At 43.4% G+C, this 7,500-nt stretch overlaps 4 non-coding genes and 3 pseudogenes across 4 annotated transcripts; all 7 read right to left on the bottom strand.

Annotated features, from left to right (window-relative positions):
* Positions 1 to 5,192: 5,192 nt before the first annotated feature.
* Positions 5,193 to 5,311, bottom strand: LOC133007842 (5S ribosomal RNA; annotated as a pseudogene).
* Positions 5,312 to 5,525: 214 nt separating this feature from the next.
* LOC133007662 (5S ribosomal RNA) lies at positions 5,526 to 5,644 on the bottom strand. The gene has a single exon (XR_009680120.1). It is a non-coding gene; the product is annotated as a 5S ribosomal RNA (ribosomal RNA).
* Positions 5,645 to 5,858: 214 nt separating this feature from the next.
* LOC133005872 (5S ribosomal RNA) lies at positions 5,859 to 5,977 on the bottom strand. The gene has a single exon (XR_009678436.1). It is a non-coding gene; the product is annotated as a 5S ribosomal RNA (ribosomal RNA).
* Positions 5,978 to 6,191: 214 nt separating this feature from the next.
* Positions 6,192 to 6,310, bottom strand: LOC133006686 (5S ribosomal RNA). The gene has a single exon (XR_009679203.1). It is a non-coding gene; the product is annotated as a 5S ribosomal RNA (ribosomal RNA).
* Positions 6,311 to 6,524: 214 nt separating this feature from the next.
* On the bottom strand, positions 6,525 to 6,633 carry LOC133007858 (5S ribosomal RNA; annotated as a pseudogene).
* Positions 6,634 to 6,847: 214 nt separating this feature from the next.
* On the bottom strand, positions 6,848 to 6,966 carry LOC133005873 (5S ribosomal RNA). The gene has a single exon (XR_009678437.1). It is a non-coding gene; the product is annotated as a 5S ribosomal RNA (ribosomal RNA).
* Positions 6,967 to 7,180: 214 nt separating this feature from the next.
* Positions 7,181 to 7,289, bottom strand: LOC133007860 (5S ribosomal RNA; annotated as a pseudogene).
* Positions 7,290 to 7,500: the final 211 nt, after the last annotated feature.

Here is a 7,500-nt window from a genome sequence, read left to right on the forward strand (position 1 = left end):
CTATTGCATTATATTTGATTTGGAGGTTTTCCCATATCAACTGTACATTCATACCTGGCAGAACCCTCTCCCACATTTGTTCTGATGCCGGTCTTTTCAGCAGTTTCGCTATCAGTTCTAAATATATGTTTTTTACTTTTAATTCTTTAAACTCTTTATTTGCATAATTTTTAACAAACACTAGTTTAGGTAAGGGTCCATCCCCTGTCCTCACACACTCTCTCTCAATCAAATACCTCCAGTCTACAGGCATACTCCCCTTAATTATATCATACATTTTTACAATCATATCTCTCCTAGCATCCTCATCCCCTTCTCTTACGCAGTCTACCATTGCCTGCCCAGGCAGAAACCCAGGCACAAACTCATAGACCATGTCCTTTACTTGCCTAATTCCTGCATCCATGAAAACCTTATTGTATAGCATTTTGTTGTTATGCTGTATTATAGGATTGAGAAAAACGGGTTTATTCATTACTTCGGTTACATTACTACAGTTGTATGATATGTTGGGTAGGAATTCTCCCCACGCTTTGAACACCTCTTGGTAGAAAGAAGGCACTTTTTCATACATTGGTTCCTTCAAAACCATAAGCAGACTATTCTCTCCACATCTACCAGCCATCTGAACATACATTTTAAAGAATTGTTTCCACCCATAGTCATTCACATCATGGAGATACTTCTTCACTGTTTTAACCCTCAGTGCTTTACGTTTTGTGTCAATGTCCACCAGTTTTAACCCTCCCTCACTGTACCCTGCTATCAACGTTTTGTGGGATATCCTCACACCCTTCCCATCCCACAAGAAGTTTGAAGTCAGCTGATTTAATTCGGATAGAACCCATACCGGAAGATCTAGTGCGCCCAAAACATACACACATTTGGATAATAATAAGGAATTAACAACTATTACCTTACCTTTTAATTTCAATTTCCTCTGCTTCCATGCATTTAAAGTGTGTTTTATCTTATTTATCACTCCTGTCCAAGTGATATCTCTTGCTTCCTTTTCGTTTGGACCTATGTTTACTCCTAAAACTTTGATGCAGTCCACCACTCTAAATGCAATCATACTGTCAACCCTATCCCCCTCCTGACCTATACACATTAGTTCCGATTTTTCTATATTCACTTTAGCCCCTGCTGCCCTCCCATATGTTCCCATGTGTTTCATAATTATATTGATGCTGTCCATATTTTCTACTGTTATTGTCATGTCATCCGCATATTGTTGAATTATATTAATTTTCTCACCTGGTATTTGTATTCCTTTTATATTACTATCCTTTTTTATAAGGACAGCAAAGGGTTCAATAGACATGCTATACAACAGTGCTGATAAAGGACAGCCCTGTCTCACTGACCTCTCCAAAGCAAAGGTGTCTGTCATCAGACCATTACATTTGACCCTACTCTTAGCTTCCTTATACAGCAGCCTGATCCAACTCACTATTCTATCCCCAAACCCAAATTCTTTCATAGTCCGAAACAAGAACTCATGCTCCACTCTATCAAAAGCCTTATTCAAATCTACACTCAACACAATCCCAGACTGTTCTTTCATGTGCCTAACAACGTCCCTCACTGTCCCTATTATATCTGCTATGTCTCTCCCTTCGACACTATATGCCTGTGTCGGTGATATTATTCCTCCCATTACCTTCTTAATCCTATACGCTAAAACCCTTGTTAATATCTTATAGTCACTATTCAATAAACTAATTGGCCTATAATTCCCTAACTCCAACCTACTCCCCCTGTTTTTAAATAATATTGTGATTACCCCAGTAGCCATGGATTCTGGAACCAGTTGTCCCTCTTCCATGCTTTGATATACCATTAGCAGTATGGGTGCCAACACATCAGCAAACTCTTTGTAGAATTCACTGCTAAGGCCATCTGAACCAGGGCTTTTATTGTTTTTTGCATTTTTAATTGCTATTTGTATTTCTTCTACTGTAATCTCTCTGTCACACATGTCTTGCTCGTCTGCTGATATCCTTGCATCCACACCACTCAAGACCTCATCAATACATACTTTTTCTGCATTCCCTTTTTTATACAAGTTTTTATAGAAGCCTTCCACTGTATTCAAAATGCTAACCAAATCATTTACCTTCTCCCCATTTTCATTCTGTAGTTCGTTTATATAATTTTTTTCCTGCTTATTTTTTTCCAGGTTTAGAAAGTACGCTGTGCACCTTTCCCCCTCTACAGCATACTGTACTCTACTCCTTACTATCGCCCCATCACATTTATTTTTCTCACAATCTTTTAGTTGCCTTCTCAACTCCAGATAATTTTGTATATTATAATTTCCATCTTTGTCTGCTTTCCCTGCTTCTTCGTTTAATTTATTTTGTATCTCTTTCTCTACCTGATCCATTCTGAAGTTCTTTTGCTTGGAATAGTATATGCTTTTCTTTTTAACTTTTTCTTTCAAATTTTCCCACCAAATACAAATATTATCTTTGTTTAATCTGTTCTCTATTTCTTCTTTGATACATTTTGCTATCATCTCTTTATATGAATCCTCTCTTAATAAGCTGTTGTTTAGGCACCACATTCCTCCACCTACATTCCTTATACATACGTCCCTTAACCTCAGCGACAGGATTGCATGATCACTAAGAGTGGTAAAATTATATTTCACCTCTTTTATTTGGCTGACAATGTTTTCCTTAACTAGGACGAGGTCTATTCTACTCTGTCTAAGGGTCCCCATAACCACCTGCCTCCGCGAAAACACTTTTCGTTCTGCATTTTCCTCCCTCCATACGTCCACCATTTTGTGTTCTGCCATCATGCTTTTCAAAAAGTTCCTTGACCCATCATACCTGTATTTTACATTATTTGAATAATCTAGTCTTGATAATTTTACATTATAGTCACCAACCATCATACAATCTCCCGTGCACAGAACCTCCAAGTCCTCAAAAAAACCCTTTCTCAGTTCCTCCACGTTTGGTGCATAGATATTGATTAATTTGTATGTGTTTTTATTGTGGACAAATTCTATCGCTATCACACGTCCATTCCCTCCACAAAAGGTTTGCTTGACACCACTAACAGACCTCTCTTTGACAAGGATTGCCACTCCACATGCCCTCGCACTCCCATTGTCTATAAATATGGGCCCTTTCCAAATCTTTCCAAGGGTTTCCACAAGTTCATTATCCCAATGCGTTTCTTGAAGGCACAGTATGTCAGATTTACAGAGTTCAATCGTTCTTTCTATTTTGATCATGTTCCTCAGGCCGTTTGCATTTAAGGATGTTATTATGACCATAGTAATGGTGAAAAGAAAAACACAGCTTTCCAGAGATGCTCGATTGTTCATACCTTCCGCTCTTTTGGCACCCTTTTGTCCTTCTTTTTGCTCATTCTCTTCCTGCTGGCTTTCACCGCCTCGTAGTCCATCGACTCTCCTTCTCCCGATGTTCTTGCCTCCACCACCTCCATGCTCGAATCGTCTGGCTCCTTAGGTGAAGCAGTCGCAGCAGCAGCAGCAGCAGCAGCAGCAGCAGCAGCAGCAGCAGCAGCAGCAGCCCCGCCGCCCCTTGGAGCCTCACTGCAATCCGGGGCCTCCACCTCTCCTGGTCGGTCGCCTCTTCGTTCACTCGCCCGGGCTGAGGGAGTTTTGGGCGCTTTGCTAGCACCTTCCTCCATACTTTGCCCGGATGCTCCTCCCGTCACGCAACCCGTCTCACCGGACACTCCATCCGCACTGCTGCCGATGGTGGATGGGGTAATTTCACCCCCGCTGGCAGCTCCGGTGTCCTCGTCCTGCTGTCGTTGCTCCTCCTCGGACCAGGAAACGCTCTCGTCGCCGCCGGCTGGCTCCGCGTCCACCGTCCTCTCCTCTCCGCGCCTCCCCCCCTGCAAGTCACACTCCCTAGCATAGTGTCCCTGGCGCTTGCATTTATAACAGGTGAAGTCTGGGCATTCTCTCAAAATATGTCCTGGCTGGATGCACAGCCTGCAGACCTTCACCTGCCTGTCATGAATTACACGGAAGTACTCCCCTCCGTCTAGTGTCTCGAACTTTGCTGAGTAGGGCAGCGACTGTACAAGTTCAGTAAATTGTACTTTACAGAACCTTGTCCCGTCCACCACGTCTGTCCCAGGCCATTTCCTTCTTTTGATGGGCGAAATCGCCCTCACACCCCACGTTGAGAGTTTCTGCCTAATTTCAGCATCAGTGATATAAGATGGCAAGTTTAGAAATGAAACAACAATTTCATTGCTGCGAACTTCCTTGGCAGTCACCCGAGTGTTTTCGATTTTGAAGCCATCTAATAACCTTGTCTTGCCCTTTCCCTCCTGCATGGTGATCTCGTAAGTGTTGTTACTTTTGACCCTGCATGCCAGAACAATCCCACACTTTTCCTTGATTTCCCGCAACAGTTCCATCATGGTAATGTGATCTTCACCGACGGGCTCTACAATCAATGTCAGCTCCTTTTTATAGCCACAATCACCCTCACTTTCTCCCTGTCTCTCTTTATCTCTCCTACCATTCACCATGCTTGCTTTATCAATAGGCCTAATAACGGAATTGATCTCCTGGGTTATTCCTTTCTCGCTGGCTTCAATATTTCCAGAATCATTCTCCCGTTCTACATGTGCCAAACTGTTCTTAACTTCCATGTTTTCATTCACAAGTTCTTCCCTCCAATCACTAGAAGCATAATCAATCTCGGGTTCTGCATTAATCAAAGTGGCCTTACCTTCTATTTTGTCATTTATCAAATTATCCATCCAATCACAGAAAGTATGAAACAATCCCCCAAACAGCCAGGCTGCAGGGGAAATGAATCACACATAAAACTATCACAAATGCACCTTATGCCTCACAAGCACACGCGGTCCCAACAAACACTCGACTGCTCTCTGCTCTCTGCTCACTTCCTGCTTGCGCACCTGAACGGGATCAGACGAGATCGGGCGTGCTCAGGGTGGTATGGCCGTAAGCGAGAGACTCAACCTACAATACCTTATTTATACATGTGAACCACCACCACCATCATCAAATCATGACAATTATCAATCATTTCCATCAGTAATAATGTCAGGGTTCCATATCCTTGTTTTCTTTGATGGTGAGTCTTTCCTGCTCTTTCCAAGATGTCTCTCCTTTAAAGCAGCAGCAACCGTTCCCTCTGCTGGTTGCAAAGCAAATTCTAAAAAGCTTCCAGCACCTGGTATTCTCAGGCGGTCTCCCATCCAAGAACTAACCAAGCACGACCCTGCTTAGCTTCCGAGATCAGACGAGATCCGGCGTGCTCAGGGTGGTTTGGCCGTAAGCGAAAGACTCAACCCACAATACCTTATTTATACATGTGAACCACCACCACCATCATCAAATCATGACAATTATCAATCATTTCCATCAGTAATAATGTCAGGGTTCCATATCCTTGTTTTCTTTGATGGTGAGTCTTTCCTGCTCTTTCCAAGATGTTTCTCCTTTAAAGCAGCAGCAACCGTTCCCTCTGCTGGTTGCAAAGCAAATTCTAAAAAGCTTCCAGCACCTGGTATTCTCAGGCGGTCTCCCATCCAAGAACTAACCAAGCCCGACCCTGCTTAGCTTCCGAGATCAGACGAAATCGGGCGTGCTCAGGGTGGTATGGCCGTAAGCGAAAGACTCAACCCACAATACCTTATTTATACATGTGAACCACAACCACCATCATCAAATCATGACAATTATCAAGCATTTCCATCAGTAATAATGTCAGGGTTCCCTATCCTTGTTTTCTTTGATGGTGAGTCTTTCCTGCTCTTTCCAAGATGTTTCTCCTTTAAAGCAGCAGCAACCGTTCCCTCTGCTGGTTGCAAAGCAAATTCGAAAAAGCTTACAGCACCTGGTATTCCCAGGCGGTCTCCCATCCAAGTACTAACCAAGCCCGACCCTGCTTAGCTTCCGAGATCAGACGAGATCGGGCGTGCTCAGGGTGGTATGGCCGTAAGCGAGAGACTCAACCTACAATACCTTATTTATACATGTGAACCACCACCACCATCATCAAATCATGACAATTATCAATCATTTCCATCAGTAATAATGTCAGGGTTCCATATCCTTGTTTTCTTTGATGGTGAGTCTTTCCTGCTCTTTCCAAGATGTTTCTCCTTTAAAGCAGCAGCAACCGTTCCCTCTGCTGTTTGCAAAGCAAATTCGAAAAAGCTTACAGCACCTGGTATCCCCAGGCGGTCTCCCATCCAAGTACTAACCAAGCCCGACCCTGCTTAGCTTCCGAGATCAGACGAGATCGGGCGTGCTCAGGGTGGTATGGCCGTAAGCGAGAGACTCAACCCACAATACCTTATTTATACATGTGAACCACCACCACCATCATCAAATCATGACAATTATCAAGCATTTCCATCAGTAATAATGTCAGGGTTCCATATCCTTGTTTTCTTTGATGGTGAGTCTTTCCTGCTCTTTCCAAGATGTTTCTCCTTTAAAGCAGCAGCAACCGTTCCCTCAGCTGGTTGCAAAGCAAATTCGAAAAAGCTTACAGCACCTGGTATTCCCAGGGGGTCTCCCATCCAAGTACTAACCAAGCCAGACCATGCTTAGCTTCCGAGATCAGACGTGCTCAGGGTGGTATGGCCGTAAGCGAAAGACTCAACCCACAATACCTTATTTATACATGTGAACCACCACCACCATCATCAAATCATGACAATTAACAATCATTTCCATCAGTAATAATGTCAGGGTTCCATATCCTTGTTTTCTTTGATGGTGAGTCTTTCCTGCTCTTTCCAAGATGTTTCTCCTTTAAAGCAGCAGCAACCGTTCCCTCTGCTGGTTGCAAAGCAAATTCGAAAAAGCTTACAGCACCTGGTATTCCCAGGCGGTCTCCCATCCAAGTACTAACCAAGCCCGACCCTGCTTAGCTTCCGAGATCAGACGAGATCGGGCGTGCTCAGGGTGGTATGGCCGTAAGCGAAAGACTCAACCCACAATACCTTATTTATACATGTGAACCACCACCACCATCATCAAATCATAACAATTATCAATCATTTCCATCAGTAATAATGTCAGGGTTCCATATCCTTGTTTTCTTTGATGGTGAGTCTTTCCTGCTCTTTCCAAGATGTTTCTCCTTTAAAGCAGCAGCAACCGTTCCCTCAGCTGGTTGCAAAGCAAATTCGAAAAAGCTTACAGCACCTGGTATTCCCAGGGGGTCTCCCATCCAAGTACTAACCAAGCCAGACCATGCTTAGCTTCCGAGATCAGACGTGCTCAGGGTGGTATGGCCGTAAGCGAAAGACTCAACCCACAATACCTTATTTATACATGTGAACCACCACCACCATCATCAAATCATGACAATTATCAAGCATTTCCATCAGTAATAATGTCAGGGTTCCCTATCCTTGTTTTCTTTGATGGTGAGTCTTTCCTGCTCTTTCCAAGATGTTTCTCCTTTAAAGCAGCAGCAACCGTTCCCTCTGCTGGTTGCAAAGCAAATTCGA

The sequence above is a fragment of the Limanda limanda genome, chromosome 7 (genome assembly GCF_963576545.1).
Source record: "Limanda limanda chromosome 7, fLimLim1.1, whole genome shotgun sequence".
Classification (NCBI taxonomy): domain Eukaryota; kingdom Metazoa; phylum Chordata; class Actinopteri; order Pleuronectiformes; family Pleuronectidae; genus Limanda; species Limanda limanda.